At 36.9% G+C, this 22,353-nt stretch overlaps 2 long non-coding RNA genes across 2 annotated transcripts in view; one reads left to right on the top strand and one right to left on the bottom strand.

Moving 5' to 3' along the window:
- Positions 1–22,353, top strand: part of LOC123379706 — a 544,236-nt gene that overhangs the window by 341,721 nt on the left and 180,162 nt on the right. The gene's annotated exons all lie outside the window — the stretch shown is intronic.
- Positions 870–14,356, bottom strand: LOC109502485. The gene is made up of 3 exons (XR_002745025.2): positions 13,535–14,356; positions 6,314–6,364; positions 870–2,213 (listed from the first exon to the last, which is right to left on the bottom strand). It is a non-coding gene; the product is annotated as an uncharacterized LOC109502485 (long non-coding RNA).

The following is a 22,353-nucleotide window of genomic DNA, read 5'->3' as shown; positions in this document are numbered from 1 at the left end:
TTGTATCATATTTTCTATTTAATTATTGTTGCTTCAGAGTGGGGGTTAGCAAACTTTTTTTGTAAAATACCAGAAACTAAATAATTTAGGCTTTGTGGGCCAATTCCCATTCTAGCATTCAACTCTGACGTAGTACCAAGAAAGAAACCCTAGACAGTATATAAACAAATGGGCATGGTTATGTTCCAACAAAAGTTTAATTACAAAACAGGTGATGGCCAGATTTGTCCAGCAGGCAATAGTTTGTCAACCCCTTGCTACAGAGGAACAGTATTAATTTGCTTATGCAGCAAATTTGCTGAACTCTCTAGAATAATTGGATCATTGATTGTATGCAGAGGGTTTTTTTTAATATTGATAAACATATTATTTGTAAATAAAGGCAGTTCATCTCTTCCTTTCTAACTAGTAAACTTTATTTCTTTTTCCCTAAATAGAAAGTTGGCTAGGATCTTCATCATTGTATTCAATAACAGCAGTGATAGTGGGCATCCTTGTCTTGTTCCAGCCTTTATTGGGAATACCTCTGAAGTTTTTTCATTAAATATGATGTTTCACACAGGTTTGGGTTTTGTTCATCTCTATCACTTGATAAAGTTAAGGACACTCTTCTATTTCTGGTTTAATGATATGTTTTATCAGAAATGGATAGATTGCCCAATATTAGCCATCATTTCATTCATAAAATAAACTTTATTACAGCATGATGTATTTTTCTCTTTAAATCAACTTTTTTGATGTAAAAATTATATACCATGGGGGGAGCCTGGGTGGCTCAGTCGGTTAAGCATCCCACTCTTGGTCTCGGCTCAGGGCACAATCTCATAGTTGGTGGGATAGAGCTCCACGTCAGGCTCTGCGTGGACAGCCTGCTTGGGATTCTCTCTCCCTCTCCTCTCTGCCCCTCCCCTGCTCATTTGCACATGCTCTCTTTCTTTCTCAAAATAAACAGACATTTTTTAAAAATTGTGCACCACAGAGTAAACCCACTTTAAGTACAGTGCAGTGAGTTCTGGCAAATGCATGTAGCCTTGAAACTACCATCCCAGTCAAGACATGCGTCATTTCCATCACCAAAAAAAAAAAAAAAAAAAAAATTGTATTTATACCTTTGCAGTCATTTTACCCCAATCTCTAAAATCAGGAAATAAATAATCTGCCTTGTGTTAGGATAGATTCGTTTTGTACTTCTAGTGTTTCATATCAATTAGGTCATACAGTGTGCTCACTTTGGTGTGTGCTTCTTTTGATGAACATGTTTTTAATTTCATTGATGCTGAGAATATAGGTAATACATTCTTTTTTATTGTTGAATACGATTTCATTTTATGAATCCAGCAAAATTTGTACATATATTTCACCTAAAATGTATTTTTCATCTTTAGAAATTCTATCAGATCTTTTTCATATCTTCTGTTTTTCTCCTATTATCTTTTCACTACATTTTTGAGTATATGGAGCACATTAAAATAGCTGTTTTAATATCTTTTCCTGCTAATTGTAATATTTCTGTCATTGATTGGTGTTTCTCCTTCTTGTGGGTCATAGTTTCTTACTTTTTGCATGACTGATAGCATTTTGTAGATGCTAAACATGGTTAATTGTACATTGTTAACAATTGCTTTTTTTGAAAGAGTGTTGGGAAATGTTCTGGATGTATTTAGTTTAGTGGCAATCAGTTTAATGTTTACAGTTTTACTTTCAAGTTAGTTTGAGTCAGTCCAAAGTAGCTGTAGGGCTAATTTAGCTCCATTACTAAAAAACAAACAAACAAACAAAAACTACCTAATTTTCCATGTTTACTGAGACACTTTGCCTATGGAAGCAAAAGCATTCTCAGCCCTGTGTGAGCTCTGATAGTTGTTTGCTTTCCAGTGTTTCTTTCCCCAGCATTGTGTTCATCCCGCACATGTGCTATCAGTACTCAGTCCAACACTTGAAAAGACCTCTCTGCAGATCTCACAAGTTCTCTGTCTGTGAAACTCTGAAAGTTTTTTTCATATACTTTGCTCAGTTTTTTTGTTATTTAGGACACCATATAAATTAAATCCTGTTCCCCAATCATTAAGAGAAGCAAAAATCTTAGATATATATAGATACATACCTTTTCCATTTGTCGCCGTCTCCTTAAACTCTGATCTTTCTCCCGAATTCAAAGAATCCTGTGTCTTCTGCTTGGATTTATCCTCCTTGCATCAGAGTTTGGAAAGTGCCTCCAGGAAGAAAGCAGGAAAGATTGTGAGGTTTGCTTCGTTTTTTTTTTTTTTTTACCTTCTCTCAGGGATCATATGCTGTGTTGTCTGTTGCTAAATCTGAAAAGAGTGCTGTTTCATTTTTTTCCCCTTGGTTTTCTTGCTCATGATGAAATTGTAATGTGAGTACCATTCACTCCATCAGGGTTCATGGATGTCTTATGTAGTCTTAGGTAATGCATTGTTGCATTTGCTTAGCTAATGCTTTATTGAGGATTTTTAGATCAATGGCTTTTCTGTGAAATGGAAATTTTCTCTATTTAAATTTTTCTACCTTGCTATGTAATCAGTGCTGTAGTAGCCTCAAGATGAATGAGACAGCATTTATTTTTCTACATTTTGGAAAAAATTGTGGAAGAGAACATTATCTGTTCTGTGAAAATTTTGTTTACAACTTACATTTAAAGGAGTCTGAGTCAGGAGACTTTTAGAGGAAAGCTTTTAGATAAACATTTTATTTTCTTTAGTAGGTTTTGATGTGGTCAGATTTTCTCCTTGTGATGATTTTGGCATTTTCTAATTTTCCAAATATTACTCCACTTAATCTAAATTTTCAAATGTACTTATTTATTATATGCTTTTAAAAATATCTGTGGTATCGTATTTTTCTTTCCTTTCTACTCTATATTTTTTAAATTTGCATCTCCTCAGTAAACTACATGGGTACAAATCTCCATCTCAGAGTTTATTTCTTGGAGAATCCAACCCAACACAACGGGCTATCCCTGTAGTTTAAAAAAAAATGACTCTCAATCTAACAATATTAACAAATACATTTAGGATAATTAGAAACAAGGTAAAAAATGTTTTTAAAGAAAGCAGGAAATAATGTTATAATCTTAAGGTGAGGAGACCTTTCTTAGACAAGACAAATTAGCTAATACATGAAGAGGAGATGGTCAAGTACCTATATGTTAAAATTTTCTGGCGCATTTAGAGTAACCATTTAAAAAGTGAAAAGCATGGCGCCTGGGTGGCTCAGTAAGTTGAGTGTCCAATTCTTGATTTAGGCCCAGGTCATTATCTTACGGTTCATGGGATCGAGCCCTGTGTTAGGCTCTGCACTTGACAGCACGGAGCCTCCTTGAGATTCCCTGTCTTCCTCTCTCTGCCCCTTCCCTGCTCTCTCTATCTCTCTGTCTCTCTGTCTCTCTCTCTGCCTCTCTCTCTCTCTTTCTCTCTCTCAATAAATAAATAAACTTAAAAGCGAAAAGCCAATCCAACAGCTGGAACAAGTTCTTTGAGATGCATATACTCAATAAAATGTTAGCATCTGGAATATATAAAGAACTTCTATAAATAGATAAGAGAAAAACAAAGCAGGACCAGAGAAAATTGAACAAAAATCTATAAAAGGCAATTCAGGGGGCACCTGGGCTGCTCAGTCAGTTGAGCATCTGACTTTGACTCAGGTCATGATCTCACAGCTCATGGATTTGAGCCCCACCTTAGTTAGGTTCTGTGCTGACAGTTCGAGCCTGGAACCTGTTTCCGATTCTGTGTCTCCCTCTCTATCTGCCCCTTCCTGACTCATGCTCTGTCTCTCTCTCTTTCTCACTCTCTCAAAAAATAGACAGTAAAAATTTTTTTAGTTGAAAAAAATCAAAGGCAATTTAGGAAAAGAGAATTTGGTTGGACAAAATATATATGTGAAAATATGTCAAACCCACCACTAATTAGACAAATTAAACACTATAAGGTTATATTACCACTTTATACCCATCATATTGGCAAAAATTTATATGTTTGACAGTATCAAATGTCGATGAAGAAGAAACTGTCAGCAAGAGTGTAAATTTATGAAGTCATTATGGAGAACAATTGGGCATTAATACACTCTTAGGAATATATGTCAGATAATTATTACTCATGTTCACAAAGACATATGTGTAAATATGTTCATAAGAACTGTTGTTTATAATTACAGAAAGTTACCAAAAATGGAAATTATACATAAATCAGAGAGCAGATAAATAAATTATGATATAATCATATGAAGGGGCATTATTCAATAAGGAGTAAATTAAGTAGAGCTACATGTTCTTGCATGGATGATTCATAGTATAATCCAATAATGTTTTGTATCTTGAGGTAGGCGGTTAGTACACAGATGTTCATTATATTATTCTTCAAACCTTTTGTTTGACTAAAATGTCTTATAATGAATGATTCTTTTAAAGAAAGAAAATATAAATTACCTAAAGTTAATAAAAAAGATACCCCATCTGGGATCAAGGAAAAGATCAGGAAGTATTTTATTAAAAAGATGGTATTTGGAGCACCTGGGTGGCTCAGTTGGTTAAACGTCTGGCTCTTGATTTTGGCTCAGATCATAATTTCATAGTTGTGAGATCGAGCCCCACACATTGGGCTCCATGCTGAGCATTGAGCCTACCTAAGATTCTTTTTTCAAAGTGTATTTATTTTATTTTAAGACAGAGTGCAAGCAGGGGAGGGCAGACAGAAGGAGACAGAAAATCCCAAGCTGACTCAGCGCTGTCAGCACATAGCCCAACACAGGGCTCGATCTCACAAATAATGAAATCACGACCTGAGCAGAAATCAAGAGTCTGCTGCTTAATCAACTGAGGCACCCAGGTGCCCCTAGATGTGCCCATTGTTGTGGAGAAGCCATTCAGCTAGTTTTCAGGTCTTTTTCAGAGAGAATTGTTCTATATGTAACTGTAGATTTTATTGTGTTAATGGGAGGAAGTAAGTTCAGTACTTTCCTATGCTGCCATCTTGAAAAGCCTCTAAAACAGTTTTTTCTTATTAAAATACATCTGGTAAAGTGCACCATGCAGAAGTCCTGACTCTCTGTTTTGAGCCTCTAGGACAGATTCTGAATAAGAGATAAGACACAGAATTACTGAAATCTATCTTACCAGCTAAATTAAAGTAAAACGGAACATTTTTTCTTTAGCCCGGTGCAACTAATTATATTTTTTGGGCGAATGGCTGAAAAACAGGACAATGGCTCAAAATGCTTTTTGGGTTTGAAACTCATTCCTTTTGAGAAAGTTATATGTACACACACACACACACACACACACACACACACAGCACACAAACCAAATTTTACTCAAAGGAAGCTCAAAACTATCTTATTGGACTTGTTCCACCTCTGAAGAAGAAGAATATTGATGTGGGTCAGGGTGAATGTCAAGGTCAAGACACTAGTATGAACTTATATGAACTGAAACCTTCACATGGCAGGGGATATATTTGAGAGCTTTTGTGAATTTATATTAACGAGTGTCTTTCAAGTCTGCTCCTTGGTATCTCCTAGACCACATTCTTTTCTGTACTGTCTTTATGAAAACATGTGGTGGTTGGTCCTGTAAAGGAACAAGCAACTGCTCCTACCTAATTTTGAGGATCTCCTTGCTCTAGGAAAGGCAGTGGACCAGAATGGGATCCAAAAGAAAGATAGATCACCTATCTTCTGGAACTGCCTTCAATCTGAGCTAAAAGTCTGTGACTTAAAGCTCTCCAGGAAACCATATTTTTTTGGAGGTGACTTAGTAGTAATAACACCATTGCCTCTCATTGTTTCTTTTCATCTGTTCATAAAGTAACAGGCTATTTAGTAGTCTGATTAAGCATATGTTGAAGGCATTATCTAACAAAGGGGCATCAACAATAGATTTTTTTTACAAGAATAAGGTATTCCCTAGAAAGATGCAAAGAGTCATCATAACAAAATGAGAATTCTGTTAAATTTATTAGATTTATTTCAGAACTATTGTTTGGAAATAATAATCACATTACTAAATGGGTACAGTAACCTTTACAGTGTTTAGGTTCCATGACTATCTCAATCTGAGTCCTGATCCCAGGAGTATTGCTATAGACTGTTTATGTGCCTCTCAAGTTCATTAGTTGAAACCTACTCCCTAAAGTGATGGTGTTTGGAGGTGATTAGGTGATGAGGGCAGAATGTTCGTGAATGGGATTAATGCCCTTAAAAAAAGAGACCCCAGAGAGCTCCCTCAACTCTTCTGCCAGGTAAGTTTATAGTGAAAAGACAGTCATCTATGAGCTAGGAAGTGGGTCCTTACCACATGCTGAATCTTCCAGCACCTTGATCTTGGACTTCTCAGGCTCCAGAACTGTGGGAAATAAATGTTTGCTGTGTGTAAGGCACTAAGTCTGTGATCTTTCTGTTATAGCCATTGTGCAGACTAAAATACGTGTCTTAGCAGTGTTTGGATGTCATGTCATGATCAGACTCTACTCCACCGTTTTTGAAGTTCTGTTCAGATTTGTTTGTGCAGTTAAGTCAAGTTTACCCTAGAAGTGGCATATTTTCTCACTCATCTCTAAACTGAAAGTCCTACATTTCCCTTGCCATCTCCTGCAAAAATACCCTAGAGTTCAAATATCTTAAAAAATTGATTTTTCAATTTTCACAGTAATTATAACTAAGCTTTTTTTCTTTCTTTAGTAAAGTTGTTCTTTGGGCTCCACCCTTTATTGGAGTCATTGGAAGAGTTACTTCATTATGACTCAGGTTTTCATTCATCAGACAAATGGAAATAGTACAATACCCACTGCACAAGATTGTTATGGAGATTAATTGAGATAATGCACTGAGATCAGCACCTAACACATAATAAAGGCTTAATAAATATTGATCTCTATTATTTGTGTTCTGCAGTATCTTGTTGCACTGTCATAGATTACCATATAGAAAAGTTCAAAAGGCATGAATCACAGAGGTGCTGCTTTTGAAAATGATAAAGCCCCAGTGCCAGGAGGAAGTAGATTTCAGGAGATATTTGGAGAAGAACAAGAAGAGTACTTACCAAGGGTAAGAGTACTTGGCCAACTGAAGTGGCAAAGAGTGAGATCCAAATAGGACGTCAGGTAACAATAGAGGTGTCTGGAGAATGTGGCAAGTGAGGAGAGGTGAGGATAAGGGTAGGGTGGCAGACACAAGAACTGAATGTTTCTAGTGACTTTATGGAAATATGCTTTGAATATCACTAGGGAAGGTAGAAGAATGTTAAGAAAATGTCTCAGAAATAAGAGGTGTTGAGCATAATGGATTAGGGAAGGGCTGGGTTTGGAAAAAAGATAAGAAAAATTGTAATAAATAAACCTGAAGTGACCTGAACACCAGCTTACATTAGAATGAAAACTCCCCACAGACCAGTGACAAAGGTAGCAATGTGGGATATTTAAAACAAACAAACAAAAAAAACAAAACAAAAACAAAAAAACAGGGATTGATGAATAAATAGGGAAACAATACCTTAAAAAGAGTAACATACCTATCATACACTTCACAGTTCTAGAAAACCAGCATTACTACCTAAAGTTAATAGCTCTTAAGAAATTCAAAAATAGAGGTGCCTGGGTGGCTCAGTCAGTTAAGCATCTGACTTTGGCTCAGGTCATGATCTTGCAGTTGGTGGGTTCGAGCCCAATATCAGGCTCTCTGCTGTCAGCGCAAAGCTCACTTCGAATCCTCTGTCCCCTTCTCTCTCTGCCCCTCCCCCGCTCATTTTCTCTCTCTCTCTCTCTCTCTCTCTCTCTCTCAAAAATGAATAAACATTAAAAAAAAAGAAATTCAAAAATACATATCACTTCATAAAGCAAAGGAAAACACAGGAGCAAGCCCCTACTTTTCCCAGCCTTAACAAGAAAATTCAAACACAAATAAGAATACAATGAAGGCTCTTCTAGTAGCCTTCATTACAAAGTGTCAGTTCTGGGTTCTGCCACTTGAACAGAAGAAAACCAAATTTTAAAAATTATTCTCTTTACTGCCACTGGGTGAGTTATGAACCAAAGAAATTAACAAAGGCAAATGAAAGAAATGAAAGCACCTGACAATTTAAGGCTTGCTTACCTATTGCCTTAGGGTGGTAGGTAATGTAATGATGTCAATTAAGGAAGAGTTTGTTATTCTCATTCAGGACTCTTGCCCATAAAATGATTAGACTTTTCCTCAATGCTATCTCTCCAATGATTACCTGAAGTCATCATGCCATTAGAGTCTTTAGTTTAAATTCTGCCTGCCACTTCTCATTCCAGAAGAAAACAAAACAAAAGACAGGCTCTTTTTATCCTTTGATTGTTGCAACATAATCAATGGCTCCTAGAGACAAAAGGATTTTCCTTCTTTTTCATTATTTCTCACTTCACTCTTTCTTTACCCTAAAATCACATTTGCATTGTCTCGTTGACCCTTTACCCTTTCATAAGCGGGTGGAGCATCACATCTCTTACAGCAGTCTGGATAAGAACCCTAGAAATGCAACCAAAAAAAAAAAAAAAAGACCAAGCCAGGGGCGCCTGGCTGGCTCAGTCAGTTAAGTGTCCAACTTTGACTCAGGTCATGATCTCACGGTCCATGAATTCGAGCCCTGCATCGGGCTCTGTGTTAACAGCTCAGAGCCTGGAGCCTGTTTTGGATTCTGTGTCTCCCTCTCTCTCTCTGCCCTTCCCCTGCTCACACTCTGTCTCTGTCCCTCAAAATAATACATAAACATTAAAAAAAATTAAAGAAAAAAAAGACCAAGCAAAAAGGTACATGCTATAACTCACTGAAATAAATGTAATATTCTAGGACCTAGAACATATTGACTGGTATGCCTTGTATTGGTGAATTTCTTTAGAGAGCGTGTTTGGGGGGGGGAGGGGGCAGTTACACGCCAAGAGAAAATATAGTTTAATTTTCTAAAATTACAGTGTATGAACTGGGTGAACAAAGGTTTGTTCAACAGAAAGTAGAATTTTTTAAGGCTTAGAATAATAAACTTAGGTGCAATAAAATAAGAATTACTGTGGTCCCACTCTACAAAACTTATAGAGTGCCTACTACATGCCACATATTGTTCTAGATGCTAGAAGCATAAATACAATTTTTTAATTATTAGAAAGTTTGTTCTACACTTAGAAAAATTATGGTCCAAAAGAAGACGTACCCAAATATACACAAATGAATAATTTCCATCCAACCTGATAAATGCCATGATAGGAAAATGCACAAGGCATTGTGGATATACTGAACTGAGAGAAGGGTCAGGGAAGTCTCATCCAGTAGGTCATGCATGAGCTGAATCTTGAAGAATGAATAGGAATTAGCCAGTAGGAAATGGAATGGAGAGTGAGAAAAGCATTTCCATGCAGAAATGTCGTGAGCAAAGGCAAAGAGGCATGAAACAGCTTGGTGTGAACAGCCGGGAACTACAAGCAGTTTGCTGTTGCTGGAGCATAAAATGTGAAAAGGAGAGAAGGCCTGAGCAGTAGGTAGGAATGGTTTGAGTTTTATCTTCTAGGACATAATTAAAGGAAGTGACATGAAGTTTTGCTTTTCACCAAGATCTCTTTGGGACTCAGGTAAAGAAAAGATATTGAGTGTGATTGACTATATTATATTATCATTCTCAGTTCTTCATTCATAATAAAATTAGATGCTCATATCTTTTGCTATGTGAATTGTAGTACCTCCTACTGGAGTCTAATCTTCCTACCCCATTGAGGTTTGGCTTGGGTTTGCCCAATTTCCAGAATATGAGCAAGAATTAGTGTTTCAGTTCCCAAAGCTCCATGAGGCACTGTGAGTTTTCTCCTGCCCTCTTCAGATTTCTTCCCCTGCCATGGAAAGAACAGGTACCAGTTAGCCATTCTTTAAATCTGAGTTCCAGATTGATGAGCCTGATCCAAAGCCTGGAACCAACCCAAGCTCAGCTGAACTTGGCCAAACTGCAGTAGATCTACAAATTAATGAGCATGCCATACCTATTTGTTACTTAAATCATTAAGAGTTAGGGGTTAGTTGTTACCCAGCATTATCACAAGTGAAATCAGAGTAATACAGGGAGGAACAAGCAAATACAGGAAGATTATTCCAAAGGTTGCATCTGTATCCTGGGAGAAAGATGATCAAGGCTTGAATACAGCAGTGATAGTAAAGATGAGGACAAAGAGGATGGAGGTGGAGATAAGAAATATTTTAGAATTAAAGTCTAGATTTGACAGTTGGTGGTGGGGTAGTGATGAGAAAGAATAACAATTTAGGGATGGCTTTTACATTTCTGGAATGATAATTAGATACATGATAGAGCCATTCATGCAAATGTGAAATAGACAACAAATTTATTTATTCTTTCTGGAATATTTTGGGAAATAATTCCTTGCCAGTTCTAGGCTAGGCACTGAGTATGTGGTCAATAGGTCAAAAAATTTGCTGCCCTTGTGGACTTTATACTATGTTTGGAGAGATGATCACATATGTAAATAAAGGAGTAAGTATGAGTGCTTTAAGTACTATGAAGCAAATAAACAAAGATGTAATTTTTATTTTTTTAAATGTTAATTTATTTTTGAGACAGAGAAAGAGAGAAGGAGAGAAAGAGAGAGAGGCAGAGAGAGGGAGACAGAATCTCAAGTAGGCTCCACACTGTCAGCACAGAGCCCAGCGTGGGGCTCTATCCCAAGAACCATGAGATCATGACCTGAGCCGAAATCAAAAGTCAGATGCTTAACCAACTGAACCACCCAGGTACCCCACAGATGTAATTTTTAAAGTAGCTAATAAGTAGAAAGGACTCCTTCATACAGGGCAGTCAGTGAAGGACCCTTTTAAAGAGATACCTGGGCTGAAACCCAATGGACGAGAATGAGCTGCCTAAGGCAGATGTGTTCTCTCAGCAGAAGGAATAGTGATGACAAAAAGTCCTCAAGGCAGGACGGAGCTTGGAATTCATTTCTGAAAAGAAACATGGTTAAGGGAGTGGGGGGAAATATGTGTTTGGTTGTGGAAACCTTTAATTTGAGATGTCCGTAAGATATCCAGGGGGAGATACTGAGCTGACAACACCAAGCAGGAGTCTGAAGTCCCTGAGGAGAGGCACAGGTCAAGCTAGAGATAAAAACTTTGACTCACCACCCTATAAGTGGCAGTTTTGAACATGAGTGACTGAGATGTCCAGGATAATTTACAGAATGAAAAGAGATGTTGTCCTAAGAACAAATCCTAAAGGTCACAGATGTTTTTAGTTTTTTTAGAGGGAAGCACACCCAAAAAAGAGACTGAGAAGAAAATCTAAGAACTAAGGGTGAAGTAACAGAAGTCGAGTGTATTTATCATTGTTTTTGTTGTTGACGTTGTTTTCCTGTGTAAGAATTGCAAAAGCTTACAACAAAACCAATTTATTTTTATGCTTATGGGTCTGCAGGCCGGCTGCAGTTTGTCTAAGCAGTGCTGAGCTACACTAGGCTGGACCCCAAGCCTCTTGGTAGTTTCAGATCTACCCATATATCTTCATTCTGGGGCCCAGGCTGAAGGGTTAGCTGCTGCCTCTGGAATGTTTTTGTAATGGTAGATCACAGGAACTCAAGGCTCTGAGTAAAAACACACATTGCCTTTTATGACTGTGCCTTAGAGCTGATACATTCTCATTTTGCCAACATTTCATCAGCCACAGCAAGTCAGGTGGTTTAGCCCAATATCAATGTAGTAGGATGTATATGTTACCCACCTTAGAAAGAGGTTCTGCAGAGTCACATGGTAGAGGGCTCAGATACATACTTTTAATTCAAAGAAGGAGGGAAGAATTAGGAGCAGTTATCTAATCTACCACTTCAAGGAAATAGTGTCAAGGAGGAGGAGATCAGCAGGGCCAGTTATTACAAAGCTGTCTAACAATATAGTAGCATAAGACTGAGCAGACTCCATCTTATTGATCTACAAAAATTATTTCCGGCAATGCCAGTGGGAGCATATCTTAGAGACTGGTAGGGGCAGAAGCTAAGGAATGAAGAGCAGCTGAAGAAATTGAGAGAATGGTAACAACCTACTCTCTTAAGTTTGGATATTAAAGGAAAAGAAAGCAAAATTAAATATGAATATTTTATTGTTATGTATGTATGCTTGTTGTTTTTAGAATGTGAGGAATGGGAGCATATTTCTTCGCTGTCATTATCATCAATAACCTTTATTAAGGACTTACTATGTAGCATACACAGTTTTAAGAGCTTTACATGCATTGTTTTATTTAATCCTACCATAAACTAGTGTAGATACTAAGTATATTGCCCAAGGTCAGGAATCTGGTAAATAGCTATTGAGGGGCACCTGAGTGGCTCAGTCAGTTAAGCCTCCGGCTCTTGATTTTGACTCAGGTCATGATCTCATGGTTCATGGAATAAAGACTGGGTCAGTATCCTTGGTGAGAGCACAGAGCCTGCTTTGGATTCTCTTTCTCCCTCTCTACCCCCTTCCCCATTCATGCTGTCTCTCTCTCTCAAAATAAATAAGTAAACATTTTTAAAAAAGAGCTATTGAGTCTTGCTACTCACAGTGTCCCCACAGATTATCTAAGCAGCCTTGGTGTCATTTGGCAGTTGGTGAGAAATTCATAATTCAAACCTACTGAAACCTACTAAAGCAGAATTTGTGTTTGCAGCAGGATGTCTTGGTAATTTTACTCATTAAAATTTGAGAAACACTCTTTAATAGAATGATACTTTTGTTTATCCAAAATCTATTGCCCCGTTTTCTGATAACTGCATGTTTTTTTTTTCTAGAAACTTCAGACTTTTCTTTAATTCTTCCTCTTCTTTTTAACACCTTTACATTGAAGAAATGACACAGGACAGTAACTCCTCATTATTTGTGGGTTCCATTTTTGTAAATTCACCTACTCAACTAAAATGTATGTGTAACCCCCAAATCAATGGTCGCTTCACTGTCATAGCCATTTGTGGATATGCAGAGAGTCGCAAAAAGTTTGAGTCATCGACACACATGTCCCAGCTGAAGTGGAACAAAGCAATACTCTGCCTTGTTTCAGTTTTCATAATGTAAACAAGACCTTTTTCTGGTCTATTTAGTGTCATGTTTTTCACATTTTGTGTTTTTTGTTGGTGATTTTGATGTTTAAAATGACTTCCAATGCATTTGGAATGCAATTAGCAATGCAGTGCTAAATGCTGCATGGTGTTCCTAAGTGGAAGATAGTTGTGATGTGCCTTACAGATAGTATACATATGTTAGATAGCCTTCATCCAGACATGACTTACGGTGCTCTTGGCCATGAGTTCAATGTTAATGAGTTACCAATATAATATATCCAAATCCATCTACCTGTATATGAGGCAAGGCAGCTCCAGAAAGTACTAGAGTAACATGTTTCATGCATGATGAGACTATGGAAAAGTGACTAAATTTGTGAATTCAGGATATGACAACCTTTTTTTTAAAAAAAAAAAGTAGTGGACAACATCATTGTGAGGCTGGAAGCCAAAGAAATTTATGATCACATTACCCAGAGTCAGGGAATGTTAAACTCTTCCTCTTCTCCTTCTTCTTCCTCATCTTCTTCTTCCTTTCCTTCTTCTTCCTCTCCTCCTCCTTCTTCTCCTCCTCCTGTTGGGGATATGGAGTGTCTTAAATTGCTTCAGTGTCAATTTTCTTATGATACCATTTTGCTACTGCCATTTCTGGAAAGCAGATGTGAGGAAATGAGTTGATTGCAAGTCCAAGAATGTTTACAACCAAACTAACATTGCAGTCAAGAATCAGACAGGAAGGACTGAAGCCAATGGGCACAGAATTAACAAAATAAAAGAATTGAACCAGACTTTGGCTTGTGAGTCAGAACCCAGAAACTGATGGTCTTCAGGCTATACCAGACAGGATGCTTGGTATTGCATCCATTACCAATTCAGGCTCCCTATCTCCTTGAGTAAAAACACTTTGACCTGGGAACACAGGTGGAGTTACTCTGAACCAACAAGGCCAATACTCAGATCTAGCCAGGCAGTGATATCAGGAAGCTGGGTTAAGATCATGAGGCCTCTCCTAGGGGTGGAGAGTCAGCCCGAAGATTACTGAATTCTTCCCAGATGTGTTCTGATCCAAAAATCAGGGTCCACATTCAGGGATTAGGAGGTGGGTCAAAAAACTGTGATCAGGAATCCAGAGTCAAGATACATCGAGGACTTTGGAGGGTAGGTTTAAACTGAGCAACTTTTGGGGCACCTAGATGGCTCAGTTGGTTAAGCTTCTGACTTCAGCTCATGTCTTGGTCTTGTGGTTTGTGAGTTCCAGCCCCACATCAGGTTCTCTGCTATCAGCATAGAGCCCACTTCAGATACCCTGTCCCCCTGTCTTTCTGCCTCTCCCCTGTATGCACACATGATTTCTCTCTCTCTCTCTCTCTCTCTCTCTCAAAAATAAATAAATAAAACATAAAAAAATTATTAAACTTAGTAACTCTTGAGGGCTCCATTTGTGATTCCAACTCAGAGAAATTCTCCATCCTCTCAATGTTCATTTGGATGCAGATGGCTTCCAAATCCACATCCTGGTTTGCTTTTCTAGTTGGGGAGTTTTCTGAGGGCTCACATAGCTACTGCTTCGGATTTATATACAGAAGGACAAGGCCCAGAGAATCACTGCTTTCTTCCCAGTGCAGATTTTTCTAGGATCCATGTCTTTGTCTTGCCCATTGCTGACTGGTGCCAGCCTGTTCACCACAGGTTTCCAAGAGCCAACATGACATTGAAAGCTCATGGTGGTGACAAGTCTTCTGCAACTGAGACTCAACGGTTTAAGGTAATGGAAAAATGCTTTGTTTCCGGAGCTCTGGACACAGAGAGGACTTCACAAACTTTTCCAACAAATACAAACTCTGCACACTGGACACATCCTTGGATGCTTACGTACATCATCACACTTGACTGTTATAACAACCCTGAGGGATGGTATTTTTATCCTCATTATGCTCAAAAGGAAACTGAGACCCAGCAGTAGGCACTTAATCAGTATTTTGATCAACTTTCTTATGTTCTTTGAGTGCTGTAATGTCGTTATCAACAAGAATGCTAAGGAATAATGCCATAAAACCATAAACCCAAAAGTTTGAGGGATTCAAGAAATCAGCTCGAAGATCAGCTGATCTATTATTTTTATTTATTTCAACAATTGTGGAGATACTATTTCAAAACCAATGATTATAAGAGGTAAGACTTTGGTTTTCTTAATCTTAGTGTAGGATCCTTTGGTAATTAAGGCAACTATTGAAATTTGATCTAGAAATGAATGAAATAAGCGTTATTTTAAGCTGAAAGCACCTGACAAATGGCAGAGAGAGAGCACTTGCCCTCCCCGTATCTTCCTGGAGGCAGAGCATAAATTTCTCATGAGAAGGGGGCACCTTTCTTGCGCCAGGAAAAAAAAAAAAAGACTGAATCTCAGAACCAGAGAGGGGGACTTGATGCAGAAGTGAGTGTGCATAATTGGACCTTATGAAAAAATAACCCTTCTATTCCATCAGTTCCCCCATATAGTTCCTAGTCACTGCCACACAGTTTACCTTCCCTAGAGCCCAAACTCCTCCTCCTTTTGTCTAGTTACTTCTCCACAATTTAGTGCTCTTTGTTAAAGTGCTGTATAAGCCCCAAGTCTAACCAATCTGAGTTTTCACTTCTTTTCAGTGAAGCTGCCATGCACAGAAAGATACTAACATCAATAAAAACGGTATGCCTTTTTTCCCGTTAATCTGTTTTTTGTCACTTCAGTTCTGAGGCCTCCAGGCCCTGAATTTAACGGGGAAGAGGATAAGTTTTTTTCTTCGACAGTTCCAAGTTTTGATGATTTTTCTTATATTTCTCTACAAAATGTGATTATGGTAAAATCCAAGAAATAATATGCAAAATAAGGGCAACTTAATGCTTGGTGCACAGTAAAGGTTCAACACGTGATAGGAAGTGTCTGGTACTGGGTTTTCTCCACCAACTCCCTTGTATGATTACAAAGTTCCAAAAGGAAGCTACTGTGAAAACAGCAGCAATGGTAACAAGTCTGGATAGTTTACCATCTTCCACTTTGCAATGTTTGACAAAAAGCAACATGGAACACCAGCATAGCTCCCTGAACCGTAAAAGGCTACTTTTGTCATGTGAGTTTGAGACAAGTTGCTCCTAATAGAAAAGAGTGTAGGAAAGTAACCAAGCATTATTGATTTAGTGATGCCTGTTAATGTCATTCTGTGTTTTGGTCATATTCCTGCATTTCCAACTACTCCCCAGGTCCTGCAAGAGCATCTCTGTTGGAAAGCTCCCTAAGTACACAACGCTACTTCCAATTGGTTTTAATATGTAACATGGCAGAATTTAAACATTGCCCCTGCACAGATACTTTTTCCTCTTTATTACAAATAAATTACTCAGCTCACAAAATTATCTGAACAGGAAGGCGCAAGTAAGAGTGCATTATTGTTTGCTGGTTGAAGAGATAAGCAGTTAAACATCTAGAGGTGAAGTGGAGGACAATTAACATCCCAGCCCACTCAATTATCACACAATGCCCACTTCTCAGGGAGTTAGAGCTATTACAATCTGCTACTATGAATAAATGAGTATTTTAGCTCTCAGAGGGTAATGCAATAGTCTTGACAATAATCTTTTTATGAGATTGTGGCTTTATCAGTTATAGTTTAGAGTCAGGATAAACACTGATTATGTATCGCATTATAATGACTGCTGGAGGGTGCTTGCGTTTGGGTTTTCAGTGTTATTAATTTTGCAGTTCTACTCCTCGTGTCTAATATGCTTTGTGGAATCAGTCTTGCCAAAGTGACTCCGGCTCACTTCTGATACTATCCTTCTTACTGAATTTTAGCAGCAAAGAAATTAAGTTTGTAAAAACTGCCCGAAAGGCAGTATTTTCTAAAGGGCTTGTGGCACGAGGTTTTCCAATGTAAATGGATGCCTAGGACAGCATGGTCTCTCTGACACTTAACTGTGCTGAAAACACTTAAGAACAGCTTAGGCACAGCTTCAAAGTGAAAGAAAAACAAAAGAGAAGACTGCGTCTGTGTGTGTGCTCTCAGTCTCATGCAACGTAGAGAAGCGTTTTGTTTGTTTGCATCGGTTAAGGAAAATCTTCTTCCTGGGACATTTTGACCCAGTTCTTTGAATCTTCATCAGCTGAGTTGCTGATTTCCTCTACAGCTGCCAAGGTTCTGAGGTTTCTTTTTTTTTTTTTTTTCTTTATTTGACCAGCAGACAAAAGCAAAGCTAAATAACATGATACTGTTAGAGAAGACTAACTACAAAAGAAAGCCTTCGAGGGCCCCGAATAGTGGACCATATGTGAAATCAAATGGGCCAGCCATTGCATCAGCTGTGAACATATTGCACCAACTGGGAATGAAAATAAAACATTCAACTACCAACTGTTATAATCTGTAAATAGTCAAACTAATTCCTGTGAGTTCCAAAAATACATGGATAGGGTGCTTATCAGGACCCCATTCTCCTGTTCACAGGTAATGTGGCTTATTTGTTTCTCAAAAAACAAGTAGAGCTAGAAAGACTGATACAAAAAAAAAAAAAACAAAAAAAAAACAAAACCCAAAACCAAAACAAAACAAAAAACCAACAACAAAAAAAACAAACCATATGGTTTAAAAGACTCCAGGGACTTAGGAAACTGTATCCAAAGATTACAAATTGAGGATAATGAAACAGTAGTGAATTTCGATGCAACTTGTCAACGTACAAATATCCCAAGACTAAAATTCCCTACAGTCAGAAACTGGCAATGAACCCGAGGAAATGTATGGACTCTACGAGGGCTCTGGAGAATTTAGTTTGCATCTGGCAAGTGTTCACCTACCTTCTAGTTGCCTTCAATTTAATAATGCGTGCTAGGAACAGATGGACATAGTGTTCCTAGGTGGACTAGATTCTCTCCAGTCTCAGTAGCGATGAAAACCTGGACTTTGAGTATTTAACAGCAGAAAGAATGAAATCCCCAGAAAAATTAGATGCTATACATGCAGTCTATAACATTGCTATAACACATTTGTTTAGTCCTGAACCATGTGTTTCACCCAACAAAATTTCAGAAGACTAATCAAGTGTTTGAAAAGTACATATCATGCATTTGTTTTTACTTAAAGCAAATACTATATTTAGATCAATTAAAATAACATGCATGTGGTAGAGATTAGTAGTAATTACACTTGCTCAGAAAATCCTTTGTAGTTAAATACAATCTACTTATTCCCTCTCAGCACAAAACACAAAGACTTGGCTCCGCCACTTTGTTGCTGTATGACCTTGAGCAAGTCCTCAAATGGCCCAGAGTCTCATTTTCCTCATCTGTAAATAAGGATGATAACATGCACCCTGCACGTTCAGAGGGTTTCTGGGGAAAGACAACAGATGCCATTTAAGCTGTGAAGCTCAATCCAACATGCAGTCATTATGCCTGGCATTACCCTGGCAATATGGACATAGCTCTCTTCCTTAAGGACTTTTTAGACTAGTAGAAAAAATGATGCATAAATTTATCATTGTAACACACTGTGGTAAATGAATAAATATACTCATATATAAATGAGGGCGTATACTAAGAGATGTACTTACAATGTTTAATAGGAGGAGAGCCTGAGGTAATGGAGTAGGAAAGGAAATCTTAGAGAGAGTGACACCTGAGTTGGGTTTTAAAGAAACTAGAAAGGAAAAAAAAGGGGAGGGGGGACTAGAAGGCATTGTATGCAGATTATATATGTACATCCTACTAAAACAAATTTTGTGATTGCTAAAGAACAATATATGAATATACATAAATAACAATACAATAATGTAAATAGGATAGTAATGTGAATTATATAAATATAAATTGGCTTGTAATATAAATTACAGTAACGTTATTGAAATACACATTCCATTAGAATGCAGAAATTGTCAGAACGAGTGAAAATGCAAAATCACAAGTGAATACTGTCTAAAGGTGATGTACTTAATATATAAAGACACAGGTGAGATGGAAAAGTTATGAAAAAGATACACCGTGCAAATTGTAGTAATAACATAGCTAGAATGGCTATATTAATATCAGACAAAATTGCCTTAAACATGAAGAATATTATCAGGGATGATAATCATTTCAAATTGATAAAAGTCTAATTTATCAGGAAGACAGACAATTATAAATCCAAATATGTAAATCAAAAATGGAAAGCTATAAAAAGAAAAATGGACAATGCCAATATTATAAGTCAATATTCGAACATTCCTCTCTTGGCAATTAAGTGAACGATTAAACAATTTTTAAAAGGTGTAAATAATCTGAAAAACATCAACCAGCCTGATTTAACTGATATTTATGGAACACTATAACTTCCAACCAGAGAATGCAAATTATTTATTTACAATTGCACATGGTGTGTGTATTCATTTGGTGTTGATCATGGTGTCTTATGGAGAAAATACATACATTAGAGATACTTCATTCAGACATGAGCTATAGTGCTGTTGGCAGATCTCAATGTTTACGAGGCAGCAATACATATTAAATAATGTAGTGATTGGATGATGAAAATGATGTGGCCAGAGGTTTATAGGAACCTAACACTTTCTTTTACCTAGAGGCAGGAACTAATTCAGTGTTTGCAATGACTTTATTGAACATAACTACCATAGATAAAAAGAACTGACTGTATCTGAATGGACAATAAGCACATGATAGTATGCTCAACTACATTAGTCATCAGGGGAAAAACAAAGTAAAACTGTAATGAAAAATCACTACAAGACACAATCAAAATAACAGAAATTGAAAAAACAGACCACAACAAATAATGGTGAGGTAATAGAGTAACTAGAATTCATACATTTTAGTGGCAATGTAAAATGGCACAAAAAGGTCTGGCTATAATAAAACTCAATGTACATTTAAGCAGTGCCCCAGCAGTTCCACTCCTAGGTATTTGGTCGAGAGATACAAAAATTTGTGTAGCAGCTATGTTCATGATAGGCAAATAGGAAAAGAGACAGGTGTCTATCAACAGAAGAATGGGTCAACAGGCTGTGACATAAATATAGAATGGAATGAAACTTAGCGATATAAAAGAAAAGTTACTATACACACAACCCATAGCACGAATCTCAAAAATGTTATGGTAAAGGAAAGAAAACTTACACAAAAAATACAAACCATATTATTTCACTTACCTGAAATTATAAAACAAGTTAAATTAATCTATGATGGGAAAAATTCAGAAGTGCTTCTGATGCAAGGACTGGGATTGAGTGTGCAGATGGACTGGGAACAAACAGGATTATGGTAGTGTTCTTGAGAGGGATTTGGTTCACACAAGTGTATACCTTTGTCAAAATGCAGTGGCTTTACACTTTTTGATATACACTATTTGTGTATTTCATTGTTCGTAAATTTTACACCAAAAGAAAAAATTGCTAATACTGACTTCTGATGAATCACATGTATGTTGAAGTATTTAGGAGGACATATACTGATATCTGAAATTTACTGTGAAATGTGTCACAAAATAAAGTGGATTTATAAATAGTTATATGGATATTTATATGAACAGATATGTGATGAGCAGACAAAATAAATAATGGTAAAATATAGGTGGTGGGTATATATTCAATGTAAAATTTTTTCACATGTTCTATATGCTTGAAGTTTTTCATAATAAAATGCTGAAAACAAATAAGAAGGATGACTTACTAGCATACTCAAATTCATATCTATAAATGAATATTATCTCTGAAACAATGACCCTGGGCATCTATGCACTTAATCCAATTGTATGTCATTTGCTAAAAAAAAAAATATTAAATATATCTGTGGATACTTTTTTAGTATTGCCTTCTGGGAAACAGTTTATAAACCACAGAAGAAAATCAGTGTTCTTATCTTTTAGTCACACCTAATATCCTAATCCCACATGCTATTATTGAAAAGGATGATCCTACTTTTTCCATAGACGTGGCTGCAGCTAAATTCTCAGTATTACCAAAAGCAAATTCAGTTTTGAAAGATCAAGTTGTTCTGCCACTGAGAACTTTTTAAAAATCCTTAAGTTTTTAAGGCAGTCCCCAAAAGAAAGTTACCAAAATGTTCTGAACAATGCAGCATCATTCAAAAGATTACATAATCCTGCAGTATAACTACTTTATATAGCATTATCCAAATTTCCTCCTTTTTCCTTCCCTCTCTCCCTTAGTTTCTCTCTCTTCTATCTTCATTCAGTAAATATTTGAGCATTAGTTTAGTACTGAAGAGAAAAGTTTGATATTACTCCAGGAATTGAAGAACTCAGTTGAGTGGAAAAATCAAACATTTGGAAAAAGATAAATTACAACTCAACAGTGTGGACAGAAAATTATGCTTGCCTATGTAAATGTTTATGTTTGTTTAAAACCTATTGCATTATTTTGTATTCATATCTAGTAAATACGTCAACACCTCATCTTTAATATCTTTAACTTTCTTTACACTTTGGTACTAATTATTCACATTTCTCAAATATTCTACCAGTCAGCCACCATTGTATGGAGAGGTAAGACTTAAATTAACAACTCCTCATTCTTATTTTCCTTCTGAATTTAATGGATGTTTCTTTCATCTTCCCCACAATTATCACAGAGATCACTCCAACTCCATACATTATGTAATTTTTTAAATTTCTCTCTCTTTTATATCTCACTACTTATGGTAAGTCTATTATAATTATTATCTTCATCATGTGACCTACAATTTCCATTATGAATATAATATCAATTAGTACTCACAAAGATAAAACAAAATCAAAGCAAGAGAGCTAAATGAAATGGAGATATCTAATATGTCTGATAGAGAGTTTAAAGCAATGGTTATAAAGATACTCATTGGATTAGAGAAAAGAGTGAAGGACCTCCACAAAAGAGATAGAAAACACAAAAAAGAATCAGAGATGAAGAACTTAATAATGACATCAAAATTAAAAAAATAAATAAAATAAAAATCTTTAAAGAGGGGGCACCGGGGTGGCTCAGTCAGTTAAGGCTCAGGTCATGATCTCACAGTTCATGGGTTCTAGCCCTGCGTCAAGTGCTGTGCTGACAGCTCAGAGCTTGGAGCCTGCTTCAGATTCCGTGTCTCCCTATCTTTCTCTCTCTCTGCCCCTCCCCCACTTGTGCTCTCTGGCTCTCTCTCAAAAATAAGTAAACATTGAAAAGAATATTTTTTTAAATACACTAGAAGGCATAAATAGTAGGCTAGAGGAAGCAAGAAGAATGAATCAGTGACCTGGAGGACAAAGTGTGGAAAGTCATCAAACTG

Source organism: Felis catus, chromosome C1 (assembly GCF_018350175.1).
Source record: "Felis catus isolate Fca126 chromosome C1, F.catus_Fca126_mat1.0, whole genome shotgun sequence".
Classification (NCBI taxonomy): Eukaryota; Metazoa; Chordata; class Mammalia; order Carnivora; family Felidae; genus Felis; species Felis catus.
The sequence above is the reverse complement of the archived record's forward strand: the minus strand, read 5'-3'. Positions and strand labels throughout refer to the sequence as shown.